This window comes from Rosa chinensis, chromosome 4, assembly GCF_002994745.2.
Source record: "Rosa chinensis cultivar Old Blush chromosome 4, RchiOBHm-V2, whole genome shotgun sequence".
NCBI classification, from domain to species: domain Eukaryota; kingdom Viridiplantae; phylum Streptophyta; class Magnoliopsida; order Rosales; family Rosaceae; genus Rosa; species Rosa chinensis.
Window position 1 is genome coordinate 65,875,990 of NC_037091.1, and position 6,000 is coordinate 65,881,989.

A 6,000-nucleotide genomic window follows, 5' to 3' on the forward strand; every position below is an offset into this window, starting at 1 on the left:
GGTTGTTCATACTGAACAGTCTGCTTGAAGGTTCAATGAGAGCTCTTCCAATGCTGGCAATTACAACAACAGTTTCTCTCAAAGTGTGCAATATGGAATGTCAAGTACTGGAATGTCATCTCAATATACTGGTGATTGTTCTACGGCACCTGTTTTACACAATGCTACATCAAATCCTGGTTTCTTGCCTAATGTTACAAATACTAGTGTGCTATCTGGTATACCTGCTTATAATCGTTTCACCACATCATCTTCTGGTTCCAATGTTCGTCATCATTTTGCTCCATCACCTGTTTCCACTACACATTTTGGGATACCACAGAACAAAATGATATCAAGCTCAATTCATAATGTGCCTACTGCTGCCCCAAACTGTCAAGAAATTGTTCCATTCACCCAAAGTATTGGTATTTCACAATCTACACCTAATTCTGAATATTTGTTGAGCAACAGTGTTGGAAATGGGAATTTATTTTTTGCATCCCCTCCACCTTATGGTTATGCAACACAGAATGGTAATTCTATGATTCAAAATGGTGGCTATGTTTCTGTTCCTCAGCACAATTATTCTCAGAAGCAAGGATTCTCTAATAACAGTGGCACATACAGTAATGCACCAATGCAACAAGGTTCTTTCTCACAGGGACCAAATATTTCATCCTCTCAAGGCAAGTGTAACATTCAAAGGGAGAATTTGAGCAACAATGGGAATTATCATAGTGAGACTTTCAATGGTAAATTCACCAGTAGGAACTTTGGTAACAAAGGCAACCGAAGCTTTGGTGATAATAAGAGGAAAGATGATAGAGGAAGGAACTATGGTAACAATGTTTCTAGTGGTTACAGTAGTGAAAACAATGTCATACCAGAGTGCCAGATTTGTCACAAGAGAGGACATACAGCAGTCATTTGCTACTGGAGGTCTGACAATAATGCTTCCACCTCTATTGTTGATTGTCAAATTTGTGGGAAAAGAGGGCACGTTGCTTCTATTTTTCATCAGAGATCCAACAGCTCTTTTCTCTGTGCTGCTCCTCCACCTACATTCACTTCCATGAATGTTCCGACAACTATTGAACATTGCAGCAATCTCAGTGTGCTCACCCCCACTGAGATTGAGGGGAGGTGTTAATAGAACCAAGCCTAGTGCTTTCCTAGCCTATGCCAAACTTTGTATGCTGGTTTACTGAGAGAGTTTACCTGAGCTAATGTGGACTTACTTACTGTGTGTTTTGCTCTCTTTACAGGCTGTAATATTGCTTTACTGGTTAGGAAAGTTTGTTAGCTTGGACTCTACTTGTTACTATAAATAGGTTGGCATGTAATAATTTTCTTTTATGGTTTTCTAATGAAAAAGACCTGAAGATATTTCTGGAGTTTTTTCTCTCTGTAAGTTCATCTTTATCTTCTTCATCTTGCTGAAGATTCAAGCTTGTAGATCCATGGTTGCTATGTTATCATGTCTGAGGTGGGCATACGAGCAAGAGGTGAGTTTCATGGTGAAAAGCTTCAGTAAGGAGAGGATTAGTGACTTGGTTCAAAAGTTTAATCTACAGCAGGTTGTGATTGAAACTGATTGTTTACAGGCAGTAAATGAGATTCATAGTCCAGCCCCAAACTTGTCTTCTCTTGGCAGTCTCATTAATTGTTGGAAAATTAAACCAAACTTGTTTCTTAGTTTTCCTAAGCATAAAACTGATGTCAGTTATTGTCCTTTGAGTTGCAAATTTGCAGTTACTATTGTTATTAGTCTTTTGGCTTTCCATTGGCAACTAGGGGGTTGGTTGTTTAATGTCATAACAGTTAGAAGTGTTAAAGTCAGGCTCTTGATGCTTGTATAAGTCTATTGTAATCATGCTATTCGAATTAAGAGAGAAGAAGTTTAAACAAGAATTCCCCGAGAAAACACTTGCTTTGTTCTCTTCCTTCTACATTCTGGTATCAGAGTTGTAGAAGCTTGTTGTGCTCCCATGGCAAATGAAAATAACTCCAACCCAAATATGCTTTCACTCATTCCTCGTTTCAATAGTGAAAAGTATGATTATTGGAGCAAGAATGTCATGGTGTTGTTAAAATCCTTGGATATATGGAACGTTGTCGAAGATGGTTACGTCAAACCAGAAAATGAAGGTGCATTAACACAACCACAGAGGAATGTTTTGAAGGAGAATTGAAAGAAGGATAGCAAGGCATTCCTCTATATCTACCAAACAATTGATATGTCTGTGTATGAAAGAATTGCTCAAGCTGAGACTTCCAAGGAAGTCTGGGACATCATTCATGCAGCCTACAAAGGCAAAGAAAAGGTGAAAATGGTTCGTCTTCAGACTCTAAGATCGGAGTTCGAAAAGTTGGAGATGAAGAAGACTGAAACCATCAGGGAGTATTTTACAAGAGTCAACTTTGTGGTTAATAAAATGGCCTCAAATGGAGAGATTTTACAAGATGCAAGGTGGTTGAAAAAGTTCTTCGAAGCTTGTTACCAAAGTGAGATTATGTTGAAGCTGCTATTGAAGAATCAACAGATTTGTCTACTCTTACTCTGGATGACTTGCAAGGAAGATTGGAAACTCACGAGTTTAAGATTAATAAGAGGAAACCTGCCTCTTCTCAACCAGATCAAGCACTCAAGTCTCAAGTCATATCTACGGGAGGCAATTGGAATCATGGTCACAGATCTCCACATTGGAATGGAAGAGATGATCGAGCAAGAGGAAGAGGAAGAGGCTTTAATTCTCATGGAAGAGGTTATAATTTTCAAAGAATTGGAAGAGGCTTGGCGAGCAATCAATATGAAGGTGACAAGAATACAGACATCATGTTTCCAAGTAGAGGAAGAGGTCGTGGCTACTATCATGTCAGAGGACGTTCTGGAGGCTCTTATTATAACAAACCAGGTTATGTCAAACGAAATTACTAGTCCAAGCAAGAAGATGACAAGCAAGTCGGAGCTGGTTTTATGCATGAAAGCAACCTTGGAAACTATGAGCAAGACACTTTATTAGTCGCAGCATGCCATGGAAACTACATAGAGGAGGTGTGGTACCTTGACAGTGGAGCTAGCAAGCTATGACAGGTAACAAGAATCTTTTCTCCACTCTCAAACTAATAGATCATAATGAAGTAACAATTGGTGATGCTAAAGCTTATAAAATAGAAGGGGTTGGAGAAATCACATTTAAATCGAAGTCTGGAAACATTGAAAAGATGTCAGAAGTTTATTATGTTCCTGGATTAAAAAGCAATTTGTTAAGTGCTGGGCATCTCTTGAGAGAGGATATGATATTCATTTTCATGATAATGCTTGCTTCTTGTCAAAGAAAGATCAGCTTATTGCAAAGATTGGAGTGGCTGGAAATAATCTATTCCCTCTCAAGCTTGAAACAACAAATCTATCATGCTTTGTTGGTCGTGAGAATGGAACTTCTAGGTTATGGCATGACAGATTTGGTCACTTAAATTATGGAAGTTTGAACCTGCTAGCAACAAAAAATAGGGTTGAAGGGTTACCCCAGATTAATGAAGAAGACGGTGTGTGTGAAGAATGCCAGTTTGGTAAGAAAAACAGGAATCCGTTTTCTTCACACTCCTTTTGGCAAGCAGAATATCCTCTAAAGTTTGTTCATTCCGATCTTTGTGGTCCTATGCCAGTACCATCTCTCGGAGGTAGCAAATATTTTATTTCATTTATTAATGATTTTTCAAGAAAAGTTTGGGTTTGTTTTCTCAAAGAAAAATCAGAAGCATTCCAAGTCTTCAAAGATTTTAAAGCAGAAGTTGAGAACACTGTTGGCTAGTCAATCAAAATTTGAGAACTAATCGTAGAGGAGAATATATGTCCAATGAGTTTGAGAAGTATTGCAAAGATAATGGAATAAGGCATCAGCTGACAACTCGCTATACACCACAACAAAATGGTGTAAGTGAGAGGAAAAATCGAACTATAATGGAGATGGTGAGATGCATGCTTAGAAGAAAAAAAATTACAGAAAGAGTTGTGGGTAGAAGCAGTGTCTTGTGCAGTCTATTTAATCAATAGATCACCAACAAAATGCTTGAAAGATTGTACGCCTCATGAAGCATGGTACGGAGTGAAGCCAAATGTGCAGCATTTGAAAGTTTTTGGTTCTATTGCATATGCTCATGTTCCAGATGCAATCAGAAACAAACTTGAAGACAAGTCAGAGAAGTGTATTTTCATTGGATATAGTGACAGAAGCAAGGCCTACAAGCTGTACAATCCAGAGACAAAGAGGATCTTGATAAGTCGTGATGTTTTGTTCGATGAATATGCATTTTTTGATGAAGACAAAAATGATACAGCAAGCATTCCAGCTTTAGGAGATGAAGGTGGTACGTCCAATACTCAGACGTCGACATCGGATGCAGATGATTCAACTCAAAGTCCTCCTCCAAAATTCAGAAGCTTGCAAGACCTTTATGACTCCACAGAACAAGTAAGTTTGCCAGATGATGTTGTTTATTTTGCATTCTTTGCTGTACAGGATCCCGTTTGTTTTAATGAAGCTTGTAGAGAAGAAAAGTGGAAGAAAGCTATGGAAGAGGAAATAAAAGCTATTGAAAAAAAATCAAACTTGGGAGCTCATAGATTTACCATCACACAAGAAACCCATTAGTGCAAAATGGGTGTATAAGACAAAGATCAATCTATATGGGTCTATCAACAAGCACAAGTCTAGACTTGTAGCGAACGGGTACAGACAAAAAGAAGGTGAAGACTACACTAAAGTATTTGCTCCCGTTTCCAGACTTGACACCATTCGCTTGGTAATTTCTCTTGCTGTTCAAAACAATTAGAAGCTGTTGCAAATGAATGTGAAGTTTGCGTTCTTGAATGGCTCTCTCCAAGAAGAAGTTTACGTTGAGCAACCTCCAGGTTTTGTGAAGGAAGGAGAAGAAAATAAGGTCTACAAGCTCAAGAAAGCATTATATGGTCTGAAACAATCACCACGAGCTTGGTACAGCCACATCAATTCTTACTTTGAGAAGCATGGTTTTCAGAAGTGTCCATATGAACACACACTGTACATCAAAAGCAACTCACAAGGAAGCTTCATGGTTGTAACTTGTAAGTCTTTATGTTGATGATCTTATTTTTACTGGAAATAGCTTGGAGATGTTGAATGAGTTTAAGCTCTCTATGATGAAGGAATTTGAGATGACATATTTGGGAGAACTACATCACTTTCTTAGAATTGAAGTTCAACAATCCAAGGAAGGTATTTTTATCTCCCAGAAGAGCTATGCAAAAGAGGTTGTTAAGAAATTCAAGATGGAGCATGCTAATCAAGTAGTAACACCATGCATTACAGGCTTAAAGCTAAGCAAAAATGGTGAAGGAAAATCTTTGAACTCCACAATGTTTCGGAGTTTGGTGGGTAATTTCATGTACTTAACAGCGACAAGGTCGGATATCATGTATGCAGTGAGTTTGGTGAGCAGATTCATAGAGAAACCATATGCTAATCATTGGGAGGCTGCAAAAAGAATTCTGCGTTATGTTATTGGAACCATTGACTATGGTATTTTCTATCAAGCAAATTCCAGTGACTCTTGTTGTCTATACTGACAGCGATTTAGCCGGAAGTATTGATGACAACAAAAGTACTTCAGGTTATGTTTTTAGTCTTGGAAGTGGTGCAATTTCATGGAGTTCGAAGAAACAACCAATTGTTGCTCTCTCTACAACCGAAGCAGAATATGTTGCTGGTGCTTATGCAGGTTGTCAAGTTCTTTGGCTGCAAGGTGTTCTGGAAAGTTTGCAGCATAACCAAAGCACTCCAACAGCTTTGTTTTGCGACAATAGTTCCACAATTTCGGTAGCAAAAGATCCAGTTCTTCATGGAAGGACAAAGCACATTCGTATGCGATATCATTTTCTAAGGGAGCTGGTGAATGGAGGAGTTATTGAAGTGAAGTATTGCAAGACAGATGATCAGATGGATGATGTTTTTACAAAGGCTCTTGGTGGACAGGTCT